Source organism: Colobus angolensis, unplaced genomic scaffold, assembly GCF_000951035.1.
Source record: "Colobus angolensis palliatus isolate OR3802 unplaced genomic scaffold, Cang.pa_1.0 Scaffold87, whole genome shotgun sequence".
Taxonomy (NCBI): domain Eukaryota; kingdom Metazoa; phylum Chordata; class Mammalia; order Primates; family Cercopithecidae; genus Colobus; species Colobus angolensis.
In genome coordinates this window covers 5,776,385-5,786,921 of record NW_012122598.1, presented here as the reverse complement: position 1 = coordinate 5,786,921, position 10,537 = coordinate 5,776,385, and the positions used below count along the sequence as shown (strand labels likewise).

At 36.6% G+C, this 10,537-nt stretch overlaps 1 pseudogene across 1 annotated transcript; it reads right to left on the bottom strand.

Annotated features, from left to right (window-relative positions):
* Positions 1 to 5,645: 5,645 nt before the first annotated feature.
* LOC105503661 lies at positions 5,646 to 6,525 on the bottom strand (annotated as a pseudogene). The gene has a single exon (XR_001000520.1). The product of XR_001000520.1 is annotated as an mRNA turnover protein 4 homolog pseudogene (transcript).
* Positions 6,526 to 10,537: the final 4,012 nt, after the last annotated feature.

The window sequence follows — 10,537 nt, the reverse complement described above, 5'->3', positions numbered from 1 at the left end:
AAAAAAAAAAAAGAATCTAGAAGAGAGCCAGTGTGGCTGGAAAGGAGTAGAGAGATGATACCAGAGAGTACTGCTTTACATGTTCCAATTTGGTCACAATTTATGGAATTTTAACTATGCAAATTTAAGATAGTACAATACAAAATATTGAGAGTTTGACTATGCATGCAACTTTTGAAATAGTTCAAGTAAAAAAATTATCAGGAAGAACATAGTCAATTTCAAAGTGGGCAAGTATGTGAAAGATAAGCTGTGTTATGCTATTGCCACATTTTGGTATCACTTTAGTCATTAAATAGAAATACCTTCTGTCTTTTGTCAGAATTATACTAACTTTGGATTATGTGAACTATTGATGGACACACTCCTTAAATAAAATGCATACAAGCCTCACTTGTCTTTGACTTTGACTTAATCTCGATGGCCCTAGTTTTAACCCCCTGATAGTTAGAACTTTAAGACTCTCCCCAGCTCAGGCATTGTTTCAAACCATAAAATACATAACCATTAATGCACAGTAACTTATATCAGTCTAACTGAATATGTCAAACTATTCTGAAGCTTAAAATTTTAAAAATATGCATCTGTTTCTGTATATTTCCTTAGTAAGTTCTAGAAGGGAAATAAACCCATCATTTTGCATTTTACAAGAGAGTTACTCAATTAACAACTCAATCACTGGATCCCCACAGGAAAGTGAGCATTGGGAATTAAATTTGCCTCAGGTTCTTAAAAAACAAATACACTTTCCTTTTGACTGTTTTAAGCTTAAAATTAAACAAAGAAAATTTATATTCTCACCACAGAAGCTCATGTTAAGCAGGTACAGTTTTGCAAATCTCAAAAGCTTTTATCACATGTTTAAATTAAAACGGCTTATAAATATTTTTAAAGTATTGAAACTACCAAAGTGAGAAAGTTGATTTACAATAGATCAACTAAATCAGGCAGCATCCGCTCTTCTGCAAATCAGTAACTTTGCATTGACTTACCAACTCTTCCCCGATATGTCCTGTTGATCAGGAGAAGACGTGACTATTTCGCCTTTCCTATTGATGGTATAAAAATAACTTTTAAATTTTTGCCCTCTTTTACTTTTTTTTTTCTTTTTATTTGAGACAGAGTCTCACTCTGTCCCCCAGGCTGGAGTGCGGTGGCACGATTTCAGCTCACTGCAACCTCCGCCTCCCAGGTTCAAGTGATTGTCCTGCCTCAACCTCCCAAGTAGCTGGGATTACAGGTGCCCACCACCACACCTGGCTAATTTTTGTATTTTTAGTACAGACAGGGTTTCACCATGTTGGTCAGGCTGGTCTCAAACTCCTGACCTCAGGTGATCTGCCCAAAGCGTTGGGATCACAGGCATGAGCCACCACTCCCAGCCTTTTTGGTGGTTGTTTTTAGAGACAGGGTCTCACTCTGGTGCCCAAGCTGGAGCACAGTGGCATGATCATGGCTCACTGCAGCCTCAACCTCCTGAGTTTGCCTTTCTTAAAATAAATTCTTTTGCATTGATTATTTGGAAAGAATTATTTGAGAAGTGAGTTATTCCCCCATGATTCTATAATGGATAAAATAAAAAATTGGGAGAATAAATTGTTCATAACCTCAAAGTCATGGTATACTCTGTCCTGTTGACTAGATGGTTGAAAAATGGAGGTCTGAATGATAGATTCTTAGAACGTGTATTGAGATATAATTTACATACCATAAAATTCAGCCACCTAAGTGTAAAATTCAATAATTTTCGATAAATTTACTAAATTATTTAACAATTGCCATAATCCAGTTTTACAACATTTCTATTACCCCCATAAGATACCTTATTCCAAAGCCATATACGACAAACCCACAGTCAAGATTATACTTAATGGGCAAAAGCTGGAAGCATTCCCCTTGAAAACAGGCACAAGACAAGAACGCCCTCTCTTATCACTCCTATTCAACATGGTATTGGAAGTCTTGGCCAGGGCAATCAGGCAAGAGAAAGAAATAAGGGCATCCAAATAGAAAAAGAGAAAGTCAAACTATCCCTGTTTGCAGACGACATGATCCTACATCTAGAAAACCCCATAGTCTCAACCCAAAAGCTTCTTCAGCTCATGACTTCAGCAAAGTTTCAGGACACAAAATCAATGTGAAAAAATTGCTAGCATTCCTATACATTCCTATACAACAACAGTCAAGCCGAGAGCCAAATCAGGAACAAAATCCCATTCACAATTGCCACAAAAAGAATAAAATACATAGGAACACAGCTAACTAGGGAGGTGAAAGAGCTCCACAAGGAGAGCTACAAACCACTGCTCAAAGAAATCAGAGATGACACAAACAAATGGAAAGCATTCCATGCTTGTGGAGAGGAAGAATCAATATCTTTTAAAAGGCCATACTTTCTCGGCTTTTAGAAACTGAAAAAAATAAAACGGCAATTGTGCCCAAAACAGTTTATAAATTCAGTGCTATTCTTATTAAACTACCATTGAGATTCTTCACAGAACCAGAAAAAAAAAACTATTTTAAAATTCATATGGAACTAAAACAGAGCCCAGATAGCCAAGGCAATCCTAAGCAAAAAGAGCAAAGCTGGAAGCATCGTGCTACCTGATTTCAAACTACACTACAGGACTACAGAAACCAAAACAGTATAGTACTGGTACAAAAACAGACACATAGACCAATAGAACAGAATAAAGAATCTAGAAATAAGACCACACACCTACAACTGTCTGATCTTCAAAAAACCTGACAAAAAAAAAGAGCAATGGGGAAAGGAATCCCTATTCAATAAATGCTGCTGAAAAAACTGGCTAGCTATATGCAGAAGATTGAAACTGGACCCCTTCCTTACACCATGTACAAGAATTAATTCAAGATGGATTAAAGACTTAAACGTAAAATCCAAAACTATAAAAACCCTAGAAGACAACATAAGCAATACCATTCAGAACATATACCCTGGCAAAGATTTCATGAGGAAGACTCCAAAAGAAATTGCAATAAAAGCAAAAATTGATAAATGGGATCTAATTAAACTAAAGAGCTTCTGCACAGCAAAAGAAACTATCAATAGCGTAAACAGACAACCTACAGAATGCGAGAAAATATTTGCAAACTATGCATCCGACAAAGGTCTACTATCTGACATCTATAAGGAACTTAAAATTACAAAAAAAAAAGCATTTAAAAGTGAGCAAAGGACGTGAACAGACACTTTTCAAAAGAAGATATGTATGTGGCCTACATGCATATGAAAAAAAGCTCAACATCACAAATTAAAACCACAATGAGATACCATTTTACACCAGTCAGAATGGCTATTATTAAAAAGCCAAAAAATAACATCCTGGCGAGGTTGTGGAGAAAAACACTTATATAATGTTGGTGGGAGTGTAAATTAATTCAACCATTATGGAAGACAATGTGGCAATTCCTTGGAGACCTAAAGACAGAAATACTATCGACCCAACAATCCTATTACCAGGTATATACCCAAAGGAATATAAATCATTCCATTATAAAGACACATGCAGACATATATTCATTGCCACACTGTTTCCAGTAGTGAAGACATAGAATCAACCTAAATATCTATCAATGGTAGACCAGATAGAGAAAATGTGCTACATATACACCATGAGATACTATGCAGACATAAAAAAGAACAAGATCATGTCCTTTGCAGGGACATGGATGGAGCTGGAGGCCATTATCCTTAGCAAACTAATGCAGGAACAGAAAACTAAATACTGCATGTTCTTACTTACAAGGGGGCACTAAATGATGAGGACACATGGACATATAGAGGGGAACAATACACACTGGGGCCTATCGAAGGGTGGGGGTGGGAGGAGGGAGAGAATCACGAAAAAAACTAATACCCAGGTGATGAAATAATCTGTACAACAAACTCCCATGACACAAGTTTACCTATGCAACAAACCTGCACAGGGACCCCTGAACATAACATAAAACTTGTTTTTAAAAGAAAGATACCTTATTCCCATTTACATTGAATCCCTGTTTCCAGCTCCATGTAAGAGCAACCACTAATCTTTCTGTCTCTATAGATTTGCCTTTACATCACATTTCATTTAAATGGAATCATATAATATGTAGTCTTTTGTGTCTGGCTTCAATTAGCATAATGTTTTTGAGTTTCATCCATGTGATGGCATGTATCAGTATTCCATTCCTTTTTATGGCTAAATAGTATTCCATTGTTTGGCTATAGCACATTTTGTCTATCCAGTCATCAATTGAGACAATTGGGTCATTTCCACTTTCTAAGTATTGTAAATAGTGCTGCTGTGAACATTTGTGTACAAGCTTTTGTGTGGACATATGTTTTCAGTTCTTTTGGGTAGATTACCAGGAATGGAACTGCTTGGTCATTGGGACCTCTATGATGAATATTTGAAGAAATGGCCACGTTGTTTTCCAAAGTGGTTGTGATATTTTACATTCCCACAAACAATGACTAAGGGTTCCAGTTTCTCCACATTGTAATCAACATTTGTCTGTTGTACTGATTACAGTCATTCCAGTAATTGTAGAGTGGTATCTCATACGGCATTTAGTATCATTTCATGTACTTCTTAGCCATCCCTTTATCTTCCTTGGAAACATGTCTATTCCAATATTTTTTGCCCATTTTTAATTGGATTATTTGTCTCATTATTTAATTTTTAGAGTTCTTTTATATTCTAAATGCAACTTCTTTTTCAGAAATATGATATGCAAAACATTTCCCTGCACAGTGACTGTCTTCTTTCCTTTTTTTTATCGATACATAACTTACACATATTTTGGGGGTATACATGATATTTTGATACATGCATACAATTTGTAATGATCATGATCAAATCAGAGTAATTGGAATATCTATCACCTTGAACTTTTATCTTTTCTTTATGTTGACAACATTCCAATTCTTCTTGTCTAGCTTTTTTGAAATATACAATATATTATTGTTAACTATAGACACCCTATTGTACTATAGAACACTAGATCTTATTCCTTCTATCAAACTGTATTTTTGTACACATTAACATACCTCGCTTCATTTCCCCTCCCCTCTACTATTCCCAGCCTCTGGTAATTGCCAATCAACTCTCTACCTCCATGAGATCTAATTTTAGCTTCCATTGATAAGTGAGAACATGTGATATTTGTCTTTCTGTGCTTGGCTTATTTTGCTTAACATAATGAACTACAGTTCCATCAATGTTGCTGCAAATCACAGGATTTCACTTTTTTATGGCTGAATAATATCCCATTGTGTATATATACCACATTTTCTTTTTTCATTCTTCTGTTGATGGACACTTAGGTTGATTCCATATCTTGGCTTTCGTAAGCAGTGCTGCAATGAACATGGGAGTACAGATATCTCTTCAATTTACTGATTTCCATTTTTTTTTTGGATATGCATTCCATAGTGGCTGTACTAATTTACATTCCCACCAACGGGTTATGAGGGTTCCTTTTCTCCACATCCTCACCAGTATCTGTTATTTTTCATTTTTTTAATAAAAGCCATTTTAATTGGGGTGAGATATTACATTATTGTAGGGTTTTTTTCTTTCTTTCTTTCTTTCTTTCTTTCTTTCTTTTTTTTTTGTTTTTACTGGTGTGAGCCACCGCACCTGGCCCAGAGTTTTATTCTTTAGAGGAGGTCAGTGCCCATCACTTTCCCTGTCTACGGACAAATAAAAAGCTGCTCTCTCCAGAGGGGCGGCAGCAGTCCTGCATGGTCCAGTGAGACCCAGAAGGTTTCAGGAGACCTTCAGTCCTGAGTCCCTTTCAGTCATCGTCTTCTGAGTCTGACTCTTCTGCAGACTCGGATGTGCTCTCTGGCAAGTCCTCTCCCATCTGCTGGAATCTTCCCAACTGTGAATCCCACATGTATTTGATGGTCACCTTGAATTTAGCCATCTCATACTCAAAAAGCTTCAGGACGCGAGCCTGCTCTGGGGTCAGCACGTCGCCCTCCTTGCATACCTCGTAGTCAGATAGCAGAGTCACCACACCTCTCTTGAGGGTGGTGGGCAGGCCCAGCTGCCTGAGCTGTGACTCCATGGAGTGGGGGAACTGCTCCAGAGCCCCTGGGTCCAGGCTCACAGTGAAAGCTGCTTTGTTACCAGCTCGGGTGTAGTCCATTTCTGTGTATTTCGTGAACCACTCATTCACCTCCTCCTCTGTGCGGTTGGTGAACAGGAAACCCATCTCACCCCTCAACATTTTGCTGACCTGGTGCAGGTTGTCTTTGTACTCATCAGATGGGCCCCGACCCAAGGCCACCATCATCGCCTTGTTTTTGCCGAAGAACATCCGGCTGTGCTTCCAGGCGTTCTGGATGTCCTTCAGCTTGCTGTTCCTCATGTTGGCCACAGAGACGATTCCAAGGTACTTGTAGGTGTCCACACATTTCCGAAGCTCTTCTATCAGGTTTTGTTTCAATTGCAAGCCTTTATTGGCAGTTTTGGTTAAGGAGACTTTCTTGTCGCGCTTGGATTTGGGCATCGCGCTGAATCCACATTATTGTAGTTTTGACTTGCATTTCCCTGATGATTAGTGATGTTGAGTATTTTTAATATACCCAATGGCCATTTGTGTATTTTGAGAACTGTCTACTCATATCTTTTAGTCATATTTAAATTTGATTATTTGTTATTTTGTTATTGAGTTGTTTGCCATTAATGGCAAAAACCACAATTACTTTGGCACCAACCTATTATTTTATCTTGACATAATCTCATTTGTTTATTTTTGCATTTTTGCCTATGCTTTTGTGGTCTTACTTAAAAAGTATTTGCCCAGAACAGTGTTCTGAAGCAGTTGGACAAAAAACAAGACTCAACTATATACTGCATATAAGAAACTCACTTCACCTATAAAGACATACGTGGATGGAAAGTAAAGAGATGGAAAAAGATATTCCATGCAAATCGAAACCAAAAAGAGCAGGATTATCTATACTTGTATCAGATAAAATAGACTTCAAGTCATAGACTATAAAAAGAGACAAAGTAGGTCAATTTATAATGATAAAGGGGTCAATTCAGCAAGAAGACATAACAATTGTAAATTTACATGCATTCAACACTGGAGCACCCAAATATATAAAGCAAACTTTAATAGATCTAAAGGGGCAGATAGATTGCAATACAATAATAGCAGGGGACGTTTAATAATGAACAATTTTGGAATATTGGCACTGTTTCTTCTTTAAATGTTTGATTGAATTACCAGGGAAACCACCCACATCTGGGTTTTCTTTATGAGAAATTTTTAATTATATATTCAATTTCTTTAGTTGTTATAGATCTATTCAGATTTTCTGTTTCTTCTAAAGTCTGTGTTGGTAATTTGTGTCTTTCTGGGAATTTGTCCATTTCATCTAAGTCTTCTAATTTATTGGATTATTTGTTTACAATATTTCTTTATAACCCTCTTAATGGCTGTATGTTCATTGCTGATGTCCCCTCTTGTATTCCTGATTTTGGTGATGTGTATCTTCTCTCTTTTGTTTTGGTCAGTTTAGCCAAAGATTTCTCAAGTTTTGTTGATCTTTTCAAAGAACAATTTTTTTTGTTTCATTGATTTTCCCAGTTGTTTTTCTGTTTTGTATTTTATTTATGCCTGCTCTAATTTTATTTATGTCTGCTCCATACCTTTGTCATGGGTTTATTTTGCTCTTCTTTTTCTCGATTCTGAAGGTGAAATACTAGATTACTGATTTAAGAGCTTCTTTTGTAATACAGATATTTAAAGCTGTGTATTTTATCCTAAGCACTAAGTTAGCTACATCCCATAAATTTTATATGTTGTGTTTTCATTTTCATTCAGTTCAAAATACTTTCTAATCTTCTTTGTGATTTCTTCTTTGATCCATGGACTATTTGGCTATATATAGTTTAATTTCCAAGTATTTCTGGATTTTGCAAATGCCTTTCTATTGATTTATAATTTAATTTCCTTGTGGTCAGAGAATATAATCAGCATGATTTCAATCCTTTTAAGTTGTTGAGACTTATATAGGCATAGCATATAGTCTACCCTGAGGAATAGTTCATGTGCACTTTTGAAAGGATGTGAATTTTACTGTGGTTGGATGCAGTCTTCTGTAGATATCAGTTAGTCAAATTGATTAATAGTGTTCTTCAAGTTGTTTTAATACTTACAGATTAACCATCTAGCAGTTCTATTAATTTTTTAGTTTCTAACTATTATTGTAAAATTGTCTGTTTTACTCAATTCTGTCACCTTTGTTTTAAGTATTTTTAGGGCTTTGTTGTTAGATAAAAACATGTTTCTAATATTTACATCTTTCTATAAATTGTCAATTTTTGCCTGGTGTGGTAGCTTACGTCTGTAATCCCAGCACTTTGGGAGGCGGAGGCGGGCGGATCACCTGAGGTCAGGAGTTTGAGATCAGCCTGGACAACATGGCAAAGCCCTGTCTCTACTAAAATTACAAAAATTAGCTGGGTGTGGTGGCACATGCCTGTAGTCCCAAACTATTCAGGAGGCTGAGTCAGGAGGATCGCTTGAACCCAGGAGGTGGAGGTTGCAGTGAGCTGAGATTACACCACTGCACTACAGCCTGAGCAAAGAGTGAGATTCTGTCTCAAAACAAATTGTCAATTTTATCAAGACAAAATATGTCTCTGTCTCATAACAATTTTTGTTTTAAAGCCTATTCTGTGTGGTATTAAAATAGCAATTTCAGCTCTCTTATGGTTACTGTTTGCATGGTGTATCTTTTTCCATCCACTTACTTTCAACCTGTTTGTGGCTTTAAATCTAAAGTGTATCTCTTGCAGGCAGGAAATAGTTGCATCCTGTGTTTCACTTATCCAATCTGACAATCTATGTTTACATTGGGTTCCTTAATTTACTTGTTTAATGTAACTTTATGTAGTTGGATTTATGTCTGCTCTCTGGGTATTTTTTCCATACATGTCTCATGCCTTCATTAATCTTATCCTTTTTCTTCACTACCTATTTTTGTTGAATAGATATTTTCTAATATACCATTTTAATTCCTTTGTAGTTGTTTTGAATATATTTTGAGTTGTTTTCTTAGGGTTGTTGTTGGGATTATAATTTGCATCTTAAAATAATCTACTTTGAATTAATCCTAATTTCACTCTGGTAGTATATACAAACTGCTCCACAATAGCTCCCTTCCATCTCTTCTCAATACTACTGCTTTTATGCAAATTATATCTTTTTATGTTGTTTGTTTTTTTACACAGAGTTCCCTCTTGCTACCCAGGCTGGAGTGTAATGGCACAATCTTGGCTCACTGCAACCTCCACCTCCAGGGTTCAAACAATTCCCCCACCTCAGCCTCCCAAGTAGCTGGGATTACAGGTGCCCGTCACCAAGCCAAGCTAATTTTTTGTATTTTTAGTAGAAACGAGGTTTCACCATGTTGGCCAGTCTGGTCTCGAACTCCTGACCTCAAGTGGTCCACCTGCCTTGGCCTCCCAAAGTTCTGGGACTACAGGCATGAGTCACCCCACCTGGCCATCTTTATATGTTATATGCCCAACAATACAGTTTTAAATTGTTTTACACAATTTATTTTATTCAATGTTTTAAAAACTAAGAGACGATTTAAATATATATTTATTCTGTCTATTATATTTACTTATGGAATTACTTTACCTGCGTTCTTTGTTTCTTCATAACATATTCAAATTACTATCTGGTTTTATATATTTTCAGCCTGAAAACTTCTTTTGGAATTTCTTGTAGGGCAGGTCTGATGGCAATGAATTTTCTTAGTCTTTGTTTAACTAGGAATGTTTTTATTCCATTTTCCTTTTTGAAAGATATAATTCTTGGTGGACAGTTTTTTTCTTTCAACACTTTGAACATCATCCCATTGCCTTCTGGCTCCATGGTGTCTAATGGGAGGTCAGCTGCTATTCTTATTAGGGTATTTTTGTGAGTCATTTTGTATTGTTGCTTTCAAGATTGTCTGTTTTTCAACAGTTTTTTTGTGGTGAATCTAGGTGTAGACTTCTTTTAGTTTACACTACTTGGAGTTTGTTGAGCTTCTTGAAAGTGTAAATTAATGTTTTTGCCATATTTTGGGAGTTTTCATCCATTATTCCTTTGAATATTTTTTTCTGTTCCTTTTTTTCTCTCCTCTCTTTCCATTGCTCCCATTATGCATATGTTAGTGTGCTTATCAGGTGTGTTAGGGTTCTCCAGAGGGACAGAACTGATAGGATATATGTATATATGAAAGGAAGTTTAATGGAGAGAATTAGCTCACATGATCACAAGGCAAATTCCCATGATAGGTTGTCTGCAAGCTGAGGAAAAAAGAAGCCACTAGTGGCTCAGTCCAAGTCCAAAAGCCTCAAAAGTAGGGAAGCCAACAATACAGCCTTCAGTCTGTGGCCAAAGGCCCAAGAGGCCCCAGCAAACCAATAGTCCAAAGGCTGAAGAACCTAAAGTCTCATGTCTAAGGACAGGAGGAACAGAAGGAAGCATCCAGCATGGAAGAAAGATGAGA